At 48.8% G+C, this 13,184-nt stretch overlaps 1 protein-coding gene across 4 annotated transcripts in view; it reads left to right on the top strand.

Moving 5' to 3' along the window:
- The first annotated feature begins 521 nt into the window (after positions 1 to 521).
- MATN2 (matrilin 2) overlaps positions 522 to 13,184 on the top strand; it is a 185,138-nt gene continuing 172,475 nt past the window's right edge. For 2 of the 4 annotated variants that reach the window (XM_032760107.2, XM_032760106.2), the window contains exon 1: positions 522 to 751. The gene's annotated coding sequence lies outside the window, so the exon portion shown is untranslated. The remainder of the gene's footprint in view (positions 752 to 13,184) is intronic. The other 2 variants (XM_058444041.1, XM_058444040.1) reach the window with 1 other exon arrangement.

Genomic DNA, 13,184 nt, shown 5'->3' on the forward strand with positions numbered 1-13,184 from the left:
AGGCCTGGTCCCCAGCCAGTGGACGCTCTGTTAATATGAACTGGCACTGGTGGGGTGCTCTGGGCACTGGCAAGACAGCTCTTGGCGCTTGTCATCAATTAGCCCAATTCTCACCACTTTTTTCTCCATCCCCGCGTCAGTGGGTGCGTCCCGCAGATCATGACCCCAAGTTCTAGATATAAGATTCCTGCCATGTCTCCTTTCCCCCAGAAGACCCCTCCCCGCACTCCCACCCCGACAGGCCCCTAAAGCTGCCTGTGTTCTGTGCCTGCGGCTCCGGACCCCTGGAGTCTGATGCCCGCCTGGGCTCAGGCACGGACAGAGTGGAGCCAGGTGGCAGCAGGCAGGGTGCGCCGCCAGAGTGCCCAGCTCCCCGGGCTGCCCACAGGGTGGGGCCACCCTCGCCTCCGCTCCCTCTCCACGCCTTCCCTATCCCCAAAGAGGACACCCCTCCTTCCGCCCGGCCCGCTCCCCACCCTCGCCGCGGCACCGCCTCCCCAGCCGCCCGCCCGCTCTTGCCCAGCGCCTCCCAGGCAGCCAGCGAGCGAAGGGAGCGCTCTGGGATGGGACTTGGAGCAAGCGGCGGCGGCGGAGACAGAGGCAGAGGCAGAGGCAGAGGCTGGGGCTCCGTCCTCGCCTCCCACGAGCGATCCCCGAGGAGAGCTGCGGCCCTCAGCGAGGCGAAGAGGCCGACGAGGAAGACCCGGGTGGCTGCGCCCCTGCCTCGCTTCCCAGGCGCCGGCGGCTGCAGGTGAGCGCGGCGCGCTTTCCCCCGGCTCTGCGCGGCCGGGCGGCCTCGAGGTGCAGGCGGACCGACCCACCGACAGACATACCGAGCCTGGGCTGCCCGACGCGCAGGCGCCCTCCCCAGGCCCGCACTGCAGCCCCCAGCGCCCCGGCGCCGCCTCCGAGGCGCCTTCGACCCCTCCGAGGACAGCGGGAGAGGGAGGGCGGCGCTGCCAGACCCCTCGGCGGGAGAAGTCCCGCCACCCCGGCCGGGAGAGCTGGGCGCGCTCCCTGCGCAGGACGAGCCGCTCCGCAGCCGCCCCGGAGTGCCCCGTGGGGGCGCTGTGGCCCGCAGAGGGGACGCCCAGACCCCGGCCACCGCGACCCAGGGAAAGGGAGACCTGTTGAGCGGGTATGCGGGGTGGTTCCTATTCCACGGACAGCTGATGGCTCCCTCTTCCGTCTTCGGAACCTGGTATTTTCATGCTCGTATCATCTGGATTCTGTTCTTGGGTCTCTATAGCAGCTAAACCTCTAGCTTCCCTACATTGTGGAAGAGGGAGAGAAAGGGGAAGGCATTTTGTGGTAGTTGCTAGAAACCCCAGAACAGTTTGGAGCCGTTTGGGGAGAGGACAGAGAAATGGGGACTGTCCCTGGTAGGGTCTCCAGGACTGGGGGCACAGGAAGGTGCTCTCCTCAGGGACACTCGCGCCCACCCTGAACAAACCCAATTGACCAAGTTTCAATTTGTCATAAATCAGGAAGCCACAATGCATCCGCACCAAGCACACTTACAATCAGCCTTTAAGGAATGGGGCAGTCAAGAGACTTCAGGGACCCGTGGTCGAGAGCAGAGACTGAGGTCAGCCTGCTTGGGTTTCGACCCCAGCTGTGAAGTTTACAGGGTTGATAACTTGAAGGTACCTAAGTATGCCGCAGTTTCCTCATCTGTCTAATGAGGATGGTAATACTCACAGAGCTGTGAGCACTAAAGGAGATATGGCGGCCGGGCGCGGTGGCTCACGCCTGTCATGCCAGCACTCTGGGAAGCCTGGGTGGGCGGATCACCTGAGGTCAGGAGTTCGAGACCAGCCTGACCAAAATGGAGAAACCCCGTCTCTACTAAAAATATAAAATTAGCCAGACTTGGTGGCGCATGCCTGTAATCCCAGCTACTCGGGAGGTTGAGGCAGGAGAATCGCTTGAACCCAGGAGGCGGAGATTGCAGTGAGCCGAGATCGTGCCATTGCACTCCAGCCTGGGCAACAAGAGCTAAACTCCGTCTCAAAAGAAAAAAAAAGATATGGCAAGTAAAGTCCTTAGAACATTTCCAGGAGCATTCTAAGATTAGGTGAGCTCCATGGCTTGTCTTTGCAGAAATAGCAAGGAGCTGCTATGAACAGTGAATGCACCTCTTCCCCAGTTCAGAAAGAGAGGCTCTCCATGGGTACGTGAGGGTGGCAGATAAGCCACGTGTATTCAACTGGTATTTCCATGCAGGAGTCCACACTGGCGCAGTTCTCCCTGCTTGCTTCCAAAGGGACAACCTCATAAAACCATGTCAAAATACCAAGATGGGTTTATGGCCGGGAATGTTTCCTCTCAGCCCCTGAAACTTGGCGCTTAGAAGCCTCTGTGGAGAATGAGATACTTGTGGCTCTTCACCTTGCATTTTCCTATCTGTCCACACTTTTTACTTTTATTTCTGCCAATAGAATTCAATCTCAGGCCCCCAAGTTACCAGGACACTGTCTTCTATAAATCGGGGCTCTGGGGTTTCTTGTTCCCAGGCAACCCAGGGCCACCAAGGCCTGAGCTTGCCTGTTGGAGGTGTCAGAGCAGAGTCCAAATCTGAAACACCTTCTAGCAGCTGTTATGCCCTAAGCTCTTATCAGCGAGTGCCATATGTCCTTGTTTAGCAAAAGGTAGTTAAAAGTGTGGCCTGAGATTTAAAGAAAAGGAGAGATGTTTGCTCTTTGAAATAAGACAGCCATTGGAGGTTCTGGAAAAATAATTCTACAGTTTATCTAGAAACCGTTCTGACTGGCACCTAAGAGAGGGCAAGGAGTGAGGTGGGGAGACGAAAAGGGGGAGAGACAGGCTTAGGCCTCAGGAAAAGCAGGCTGAAGAGGGTGTGATGGGTGTAACACTGGCCTGAGCAAGGTGTTGGGTGTGAGGCTGGACTAGCAGTGGGAGAGGTGAGTGGTTTAAGACCAGTCAAGTTGGCAGAGAGCCTCTAGTGCTGCCCCTGGCACTCGCTGCCCTCTGATCTGTAGCACATGCAGGAGCGTCCCTTCCAGGGATTCCCCGTCTTCTAGGGAAGCTATGGAGGACTCCCCTGTTTAAAGCATATGGCAAGATAACTCAGGAGGGCCAGGGAAAGAGGGAGGCTGAGCATATGCCAAGGGGAGAATGGGGAATGTCATTGCTGTTGCTAGTGAATGGTGCCAGGGAGGTCCTTCCAAGGGACAACTTGCCACTTGGAGCTTCAGCCCAGGGGGCCATCCTTGAACCCTGCCATGTGGCTCAGCAGACAGCCACCACAGCCTGAAGGGGGCTCAGATGGAATGGCAGGGCTGGGCTGTTGTCAGTCATTGGTGGTAATGACTATGACAGTGGCTTTGACATGGATGAGATGGAGTTGGGGTACAACCCAAAGCACACTGCTCTTGGTGCCCGAAGGACCTGGGTTGCAGTTCAAGCCCCTCATACCTGCAAAGATTTTGGAAAGTTACTTAGACTCTCTGTGCCTGACATCTGTTTCTTCATCTGTAAACGAAGAATAAGATTTTTTGGGAGAATTAAATTAGTTAACACGTGTTCAGTGCCTAGCTCAGAATAAATGCTCAATATTTGTTAGCTATACTTACTATTATTGTCTGAGCCTCGGTTATATCATCTGTCAAATGGGCATGATACTATGTCATAGGGTTGTTGTAAGGGTTAAATGAAATAATTAATGTGAATTTATCCAACAGTGTGTGAAGGGTGTAAAGTACTCAAAGTGAGTCAATTGAAATGGAAAATTTCACAAAATACCTGCATGTAAAAATCAGTGGCTGAGCAGGTGGATTAGCTAACATTTTTGGAAAGTTATTCTAAAAGTACTGTCAGAGGAACGTTTATCTACTTATGGAAAGTGGGGCTCACTGCCCATGGGGATACCGTGTAGTTATTTTACGTTGTTGTATTAGTTGCCTATTGCTGCTATAACAAATTTCACAAACATAGTGGCTTAAAACAACCCAAAGTTGTTATCTTGCGGTTCTGAAGTTCAGAACTCTGAAATGGGTTTCATAGAGCTAAAATCAAGGTGTCAGCAGGGCTCTGTGGTTCCTTTGGTAGGCTCTTGGGAAAATGTCTTTCACTTTCTGACTTCTAAAACCTGATAGCATTTCTTGGCTCCTGGTTCCTTCTTCCATCCTCAAAGCCAGTAACAGCATCTTCCGACCCTCCTCCCCATCCGGACTCTCCTGTCTCCCTGTTACAAAACCATACGTAGAAAATCTGGGCCGGGCGCGGTGGCTCACGCTTGTAATCCCAGCACTTTGGGAGGCCGAGGCGGGCGGATCACGAGGTCAGGAGATGGAGACCACGGTGAAACCCCGTCTCTACTAAAAATAGAAAAAATTAGCCGGGCGTGGTGGCGGGCGCATGTAGTCCCAGCTACTCGGAGAGGCTGAGGCAGGAGAATGGCGTGAACCTGGGAGGCGGAGCTTGCAGTGAGCCGAGATCGTGCCACTGCACTCCAGCCTGGGCGACAGAGCGAGACTGTCTCAAAAAAAAAAAAGAAAAGAAAGAAAAGAAAATCTGGGCTAATCACCGCATCTCAGAATTCCTAAGTCAGGCCGGGCCCGGTGGCTCACGCTTGTAATCCCAGCACTTTGGGAGGCCGAGGCGGGCGGATCATGAGGTCAGGAGATCGAGACCACGGTGAAACCGCGTCTCTACTAAAAATACAAAAAAATTAGCCAGGCATGGTGGCGGGCGCCTGTCGTCCCAGCTACTCGGAGAGGCTGAGGCAGGAGAATGGCGTGAACCCGGGAGGCGGAGCTTGCAGTGAGCCGAGATTGCGCCACTGCACTCCAGCCTGGGCGACAGAGCGAGACTCCGTCTCAAAAAAAAAAAAAAAAAAAAAAAAAAAAAGAATTCCTAAGTCAATCACATCTCCAAAGTCCCCCCGTTTTTTTTTTTCAAGACAGAGTCTCGTTCTATCGCCCAGGCTAGAGTACAATGGCGTGATCTCGGCTCATTGCAGTCTCCGCCTCCCAGGTTCAAGTGTTCTCTTGCTTCAGCCTCCCAAATAGATGGGATTACAGCCATGAACTACCACGCCTGGCTAATTTTTTATGTTTTTAGTAGAGGTGGGGTTTCACCGTATTGGCCACACTGGTTTGGAACTCCTAACCTTAGGTGATCCGCCCACTCTGGCCTCCCAAAGTCCTAGGATTACAGGCGTGAGCCACTGCACCCGGCCCAAAGTCCCTTTTGCCATGTAAGGCAACACAGTTTGGGGATTAGGCCATAGACATCTTTGGCATATTATTCTATCTGCCAGAAATATTAGAGTATTAGATTGGGCATGATGGTAAGAAAAACTATTTAGAAAAAAGAAAGAAATATTAGAGTATTAGAGAAAATGATCTAAATCAAAGAGTTTTAGCTCACTTCTGTTTAGGGCTTCTCCCTGTACCCTCCCAGTTGAGTTTGTTTTCACATGTCTTTTTTTTCTTTTTTTTTTTTTTTTTTTTCCCCAAGACAGAGTTTCTCTGTGTTGCCCAGGCTGGAGTGCAGTGGCACAATCTCTGCTCACTGCAACCTCTGCCTCCTAGGTTCAGGCAATCCTCCTACCTCAGCCTCCCAAGTTGCAACACCATGCCCGGCTAATTTTTGTATGTTTAGTAGAGATAGGGTTTCACCGTGTTGGCCAGGCTAGTCTCAAACTCTGACCTCATGATCTACCTGACTCAGCCTCCCAAAGTGCTGAGTTTACAGGTGTGAGCCACCATGCTCGGCTGTTTTCACATGTCTTAAAGACCAAAAGCTCAAGACCAGAGGGGTCAAGGCTAAGGATCAAATCTCCGTTTGTCAGCCCAGAGCTTCTTGAAACTCAGTTCAGAAGTGGCTCCTTCCTGTCCTTTTTGGGCTTTCTCCCTCCCCTTGAGTAACCTTCAAATTTGTTTGTTTTTTAGATTTTTGTAAAAAGTTTTTTTTACAGAGACGGGGTCTCGCCATGTTGTCCAGGCTGGTCTCGAACTCCTGAGTTCAAGTGATCCTCTTGCCTCAGCCTCTCAAAGTGCTGAGATTACAGGCGTGAGCCACCACACCTGGCCAGTAACCCTCAACTTTGGCCCTTAGAACAGTCTCTGTTGCCCCATCAACAGCATTTGCTGACTTTTCTAGCTGCTTCTCCTCCTCCATTTCTAGTGAAATAGAAAAAACGCCCCCATGTCCAGAGCAAGATCTCTGTGAAGCAAATCACTCTAGTGACGTTTGACCTCCCTGAGATTCCCAGACGGTGTCTGTACTAGTTTCCTATTGCTGCTGTAACAAGTTAGCACAAACTTAGTGACTTAAAACACAGATTTATTATCTTACAGTTCTGGAGGCCACAATTCTGAAATGGTTCTCATGGGGCTAAAAATCCAGGTGTCAGCAGGGAGAATTTGTTCCCCTGCCTTTTCCAACTTCCAGAGGCTGCGCACATTGCTTGGTTTGCTTCCATCTTCAAAGCCAGCAATGTCAGGCTGCATCTTTCTCTCACTGCCACCCCTCAGATCTCTCTTCTGCTTCCTCTTCTTCTTCTTTTTTTTTTTTTTTTTTTTTGAGACAAGGTTTTGCCCTGTCGCCCGGGCTGTCGTGCAGTGGTGCGATCGCGGCTCGCTGAAGCCTCAGTCTCCCGGGTTTAAGTGACCCTCTTACTTAGGCTCCCAAGTAGCTGGGACTACAAGGATGTGCCACCATGTCTGGCTAAATTTTTTTTAAATTTTCATTTTTTGTAGAGACAGGGTCTCTCTATCTTGCCCAGGCTGATCTTCAACTCCTGGGCTCAAGCAATCCTTCTGCCTTGGTTTCCCAAAGTGCTGGGATTACAGGCATGAGCCACCATGCCCTGACCTCTTCTACTTTTTTTTTTTGAGACGGAGTCTTGCTCTGTTGCCCAGGCTGGAATGCAGTGGTGTGATCTCGGCTCACTGCACCCTCTGGCTCCTGGGTTCAAGCGATTCTCCTGCTTCAGCCTCCTGAGTAGCTGGGATTACAGGCATGAGCCACCATGCCTGGCTAATTTTTCTATTTTTAGTAGAGATGGGGTTTCACCATGTTAGTCAGGCTGGTCTTGAACTTTTGACCTTGGGATCTGTCTGCCTCGGCCTCCCAAAGTGCTGGGATTGCAGGCGTGAGCCACCGCCCCCAGCCCCTCTTCTACTTTTGAGGACGCTTGTGATTACATTGGCCCACCTAGGTAATCCAGGATCATCTCCCCCTTTTTAAGGTCATCTGATTAGCAACCTTAATTCCCTTTGCTATCTAAGATCACATATTCCCAGCTTCTGGGAATTATGATGTAGACATCTTTGGAGGGCAATTATTCTGCCTGCCACAGGACCTGAGAAGGAGCTCCAAATAGTGACCGCCTGGGCTGCCTCATTCTTAATAACCACCCCCTTCCAGGATGTGCACAATGGCCCACTCAAGAGAGAACACCTGTTAAACTCTTCAAAATTTCTGCTGCAGCTCTCAGGTCTCTCGGTCCCTCTGTTGGTGGAAGGACCTGAGGGCAATAGAGCCTGGAACTGCACACTTTATTTGTTAAGTTAATTTTTTTCTTTTAAATCAGAGGAACATATAAAAAGGTGCACAAATCATGAGGGAAATCTCAATGGAGTTTTACAGGTGAGCACTCTCCACTGTCATGTAACTGCCCGCAAGATCTGCACCCATAGCCCCCTTTGGACCCCAAATAAATTATCATCTTCCCCTAAGGCAACTACTATTTTACCGTCTATCACCATAGGTTAATTTTGTCTGCTTTGTCTTACTTTATTTTTTATTTTTATTTTGCTCTCTGGATCTGTGTAGAGTATTTGCCTGTTTTTTTTTTTTTTTTGAGATGAAGTCTCGCTCTATTTCCCAGGCTGGAGTGCAGTGGCATGATCTCGGCTCACTGCAAGTTCTGCCTCCCGGGTTCACACCATTCTCCTGCCTCAGCCTCCCGAGTAGCTGGGACTACAGGTGACCGCCACCACGCCCGGCTAATTTTTTGTATTTTTAGTAGAGACGGGGTTTCACCGTGTTAGCCAGGATGGTCTTGATCTCCTGACCTCATGATCCGCCCGCCTCAGCACCCCAAAGTGCTGGGATTACAGGTGTGAGCCACCACACTCGGCCGAGTATTTGCCTGCTTTTCAAGCAAACTTTTCTTTTTTTCTTTTGAGACATGGTCTGACTGTCACCCAGGCTGGAGTGCAGTGGTGTGATCCTAGCTCACTGCAACCTCCTGGCTCTAGCCAACCTCCCGGCTCTAGCCAACCTCCCACCTCAGCCTCCCGAGTAGCTGAGACTACAGGCATGTGCCACCATGCTTGGCTAATTATTGTATTTTTTTAAGTTTTATTTTTTGAGACGGAGTTTCGCTCTTGTTGCCCAGGCTGGAGTGCAGTGGTGCAATCTTGGCTCACTGCAACCTCCGCCTCCCAGGTTCAAGTGATTCTCCTGCCTCAGCCTCCCGAGTAGTTGGGATTACAGGCATGCACCATCATGCCTGGCTAGTTTTGTATTTTTAGTAGAGATGGGATTTCTCCATGTTGGTCAGGCTGGTCTCGAACTCCCAACCTCAGGTGATCTGCCTGCCTCGGCCTCCCAAAGTGCTGGGATTACAAGCATGAGCCACCGCGCCTGGACAATTTATGTATTTTTTGTAGAGACAAGGTCTCACTATATTGACCAGGCTGGTCTCGAACTCCTGAGCTCAAGCAATCTGCTTGCCTTGGCCTCCCAAAGTGCTAGCATTACAGGCTTAAGCCACTGCGTCTGGCCTACAAACTTCTTATTGAAGTATACATACAAAAAAGTACACTAATCAAAGATGCAGCTAGATTAGTTTTCATGACATAAACCCACGTGTAACCAGCATTTTGATCAATAAATACAACATTGCCAGCACCCAGAATCCCCCTTCCGGCTCTTTCTGTGCACTAACAAGCCAAGTATAACCAAAGTCCTGATTCCTATGATTGTAGATAGATTTTGTCAATTTTTGAATGTTATTTTGTTCAATATTATATTTGTAAATTTCTCATGTTATCATATGCCATAATTAATTCTTTTTATTGCTGTGTAATATCCCATTATATGGCTACACCACAGTTTTTCTGTACTATTGTTAAGGACTGTTGAGATTGTTTCCATTCACACTCTTTATTTTTTTTTTTTTTTTGAGATAAGGTCTCTCTCTGTCACCCAGGCTGAAGCACAGTGGCATGATCATAGTTCACTGCAGCCTCAACCTCCTGGTGCTCAAGCAATCCTCCCACCTCAGCCTCCCGAGTAGCTGGGACTATAAGTGTGTACCACCATGCTCAGCTAATTAAAAAAAATTTTTTGGGGGGGCTGGGCACAGTGGCTTATGCCCGTAATCCTAGCACTTTGGGAGGCCAAGGCGGGCGGATCATCTGAGGTTGGGAGTTTGAGACCAGCCTGACTAACATGGAGAAACCCCGTCTCTACTAAAAATACAAGATTAGCCAGGTGTGGTGGTGCATGCCTGTAATCCCAGCTATTCTGGAGGCTGAGGCAGGAGAATCGCTTGAACCCAGGAGGCGGAGGTTGCAGTGAGTCGAGGTTGCGCCATTGCATTCCAGCCTGAGCAACAAGAGTGAAACTCAGTCTCAAAAAAAAAAAATTTTTTTTTCTTGTAGAGACGAAGTTTCACTATATTGCCTAGACTGGTCTCAAATTCCTGGGCTCAAGTGTTCCTCCCACTTCAGCCTCCCAAAGTGCCAGGATTACAGGCATGAGCTTCTGCTCCTGGCCTACTTCATTTTGAAAGGGAATGACTACCTACCCATATCTCAGTTGTCATAAATGCAATTCAACCTGCAGAAATTCAGGAAGGGAAGATTGTATTTAGCACTGGTGCCAAATGCGTTCATTAGGAGAGCCTTAAAAAGAGTCTACTGGTTAGGATTAAGTTCAGCTGCAAGTTACAGAAAAAATGAAATGACAGTGGGTTAAAGAAAGAAGTTTATTTCTGTCTTGTGCTCAAGAAGTCTAGAGACAGTGAGTGTCCAAAGTGTGTGTGGGGTAAGGCCCCATGCCCTGTGCCTGGTTGCTTTTAGCATGCATAGCTTCCGTTTCCATGCAGTCTCACCCAGGATTTCGGGATGACTGCTGAGTACTAAACCAAAACCAAAACCAAAACCAAAACCAAAAACAAAAACAAAAACAACAACAACAACAAAAAACTGATGTTAGAGAGGCAGGTAAGGCTTTTGAAAACATTGTTTTATGGAAAAGAAAAGTTTTATGGAACATTTATAAAATGAAAAAAGCAGTTTTTCTAAATTAACACGTTATTTTATAACTTAAAATGTTTTAAATATGTATTTGTGAATTAACTGATACATTATTATAAGTAGATACTTGATATTTCATCTATATCCTTTAAAATATTCGAGTTGACCAAGAAATTGTATGTGGGGTCTTCCAATCAGGAAAAATAGGAGGCAGACACAGTGCCTCACACCTGTAATCCCAGGACTTGGGAGGCCAAGGCTGGAGGATCATTGAGCCCAGGAGCTTGTGACCAGCTGGACAACATGGCAACACCCCATCTCTACAAAAAATACAAAAACGTGGTGGTGCTGGTGTAGTCTCAGTTACTGGGGAGGCTGAGGCAGGAGGATCGCTTGAGCCCGGGAGGTCAAGGCTACAATGAGCCATTATTGTGCAACTCCAACCTGGGCAGCAATGCAAGACTCTGTCTCAAAAAAAAAAAAAAAAAAAAAAAAAAAAAAAGTCTGGGCATGGTGGCTCATGCCTATAATCCCAAAACTCTGGGAGAGCAAGGTGGGGGAATCACCTGAGGTCAGGAGTTCAAGACCAGCCTGGCCAACATAGTGAAACCCCATCTTTACTAAAAATACAAAAAATTAGCTGGACGTGGTGGCGGGTGCCTGTAATCCCAGCTACTTGGGAGGCTGAGGCAGGAGAGTCACTTGAACCTAGGAGGTGGAGGTTGCAGTGAGCCGAGATCATGCCACTGTACTCTAGCCTGGGCAACAAGAGCGAAACTCCATCTCAAAAAAAAAAAAGAAGAAGGAAGATATTATCCTCCTATTACAGTCGCCTACATTCAGGCAAACATAGTACGTAGAGGAAGACATGGACTTGACTTTGGTACTTTTTGGATGCAGAACCAGGGCCATTTTGCTTCAACTAATATTTTGTTAATTAATGAAAGATCAATAAATATGTTTGTTCAAATTAATAATTTAAAAAAGTATTCATACAATTTTGTACCTAGCACAAGAAGCGAACAGAGGTGACAAGGTGTGTGCTGCAGCAGACTACGAACCCATTGTCAGGGGTCTATGAAGCAGTCAGTTCTCATTAGAAAAACGAGAGAATATTTTACAGCATGAGTGACACGTGAGCTGAGGCTTGAGGACTGAATGCAATTTCGATGAATGTAGAATGTAGAAATTTCAGGGCGAGGGACCAGCATGGATGGAGGTGCCCCACTATGACAAGAGTCTGAGTTCTTCAAGCCCTAATGGGGAGGCTGGGGTGGATGTGGGGGCCACCATGGTCAGAGAGGTGGGCAGTGGTCAGGGCCTTGAATGTTAACATTGCACAGTGAGGCCACAGGCAGATTCAAAACAACAAGCGAAGGGCCAGTAGATGAGGGACCCAAGGCAGGAAGGGCAGTTCTGAGGCTCCTGGGAGTCTGTTTGAGAAAGGGTGAGGGTAGAACATTCGCTGCAGCAGTGGGAACTGTCAGGAGGCCTGGACAGGGGAGCTGTGCAGAGGTGGGAACACCAGAATTTATCCACTCACAAATGTGTTGAGGATACAGAGGACACGTGGAAGCTGGCTCCCAAGTTTCTGGTCTGGATGGCTGGGCAGATGGGGTTAGCATGACCATGAAAGGATTTGAGGAAAAGATGACTTTGTATCTGGACAGGATGAATTGGCAAGCAGGCCTGCACCACTGGGTGGACGTTACAGACAGCATCAGGTCAACGTCGCGGAGAACTGAGGTCTAACATTTAGAGCTGCCTGAAGATTGTGGATGGCCTTGAATCCTAGCCAGAGGTTGTCTTCCCATTTGCTAAGGATTCCAGGATTAGGTGGAAGACAGGAAGGTATAGCCTGAAATTCACGCAGCTCCAGTATTGCATGATTCTCTGTGAACTCACAGAACAGTTGGTGTGCATACCTGGTATGCTGACAGAGAGATCTTGGGCAAAACTATTGAGCCTGATGTCTAAGAATTTATCATTAGAAAAATCTTTCTTTTTTTTTTTGAGACCAAGTCTTGCATTGTCACCCAGGCTGGAGTGCAGTGGCGCCATCTCAGCTCACTGCAGCCTCTGCCTCTCGCGTGCAAATGATTCTCCTGCCTCAGCCTCCCGAGTAGCTGGAATTACAGGTGTGCATCACCATGCCCAGCTAATTTTTGTATTTTTAGTAGAGATGGTGGAACAGGAATTAAAAGAAATTAAAGAATGTGTGTAAGCAGAAACTCAGTTGTATATAAGGAAAGTCAATTTCTCCTGAGAAAGAGAAGAGCTGGAATCCTTTAAAAATTAACTGCCTGTTTTTCTGCGGCTAGTGAGCCTTATCTCTTCTCCTTTCCCAGGCCTTGTGAAGACCCTGTTTCTCTAGATGTGCAGCTGCAAGGTCACTAGACAGATAAACTCAAGTCATAAAACATGTTTTTCCTTGGAAAATAAGAAATGTTGTAATGCATGTCTCTCAATTAATTGAATAATTGTCTTTGTTTCTTGCTGTAATATGCTTCCCCCTGCACAGATCTCCCCCAACCCCACGAAATGCTTAAAAGGTAACTTAACTCTTTGTTCAGGGCTCAGTCCTTTGGATGTTAATCCTACTGGGCTGGTGCACCTAAATAATAAATATCCTCCTTAACCCCATCGGTCTCTCTGATTCCTTAAAAAATCCTGCTACAATGGGATTTCACCATGTTGTCCAGGCTAGTCTCGAACTCCTGGCCTCAAGTGATCCATCCTCCTTGGTCTCCTAAAGTGCTGGGATTACAGGCATGAGCCACCATGCCCGGCCCGAAAATCTTATTCTTAACAAGTAGACTGACTGCCTGAGAGGTGCCAGGGTAGAATCTTGTCTCTGCCAGTTAACAAGTTCTGAGGCCTTGGAGAGGTCTTTCCACCTATACATCTTAGTGTTCCATCCATAAAATTTGGAACTCATCCACC

The sequence above is a fragment of the Hylobates moloch genome, unplaced genomic scaffold (genome assembly GCF_009828535.3).
Source record: "Hylobates moloch isolate HMO894 unplaced genomic scaffold, HMol_V3 SCAFFOLD_9, whole genome shotgun sequence".
Classification (NCBI taxonomy): domain Eukaryota; kingdom Metazoa; phylum Chordata; class Mammalia; order Primates; family Hylobatidae; genus Hylobates; species Hylobates moloch.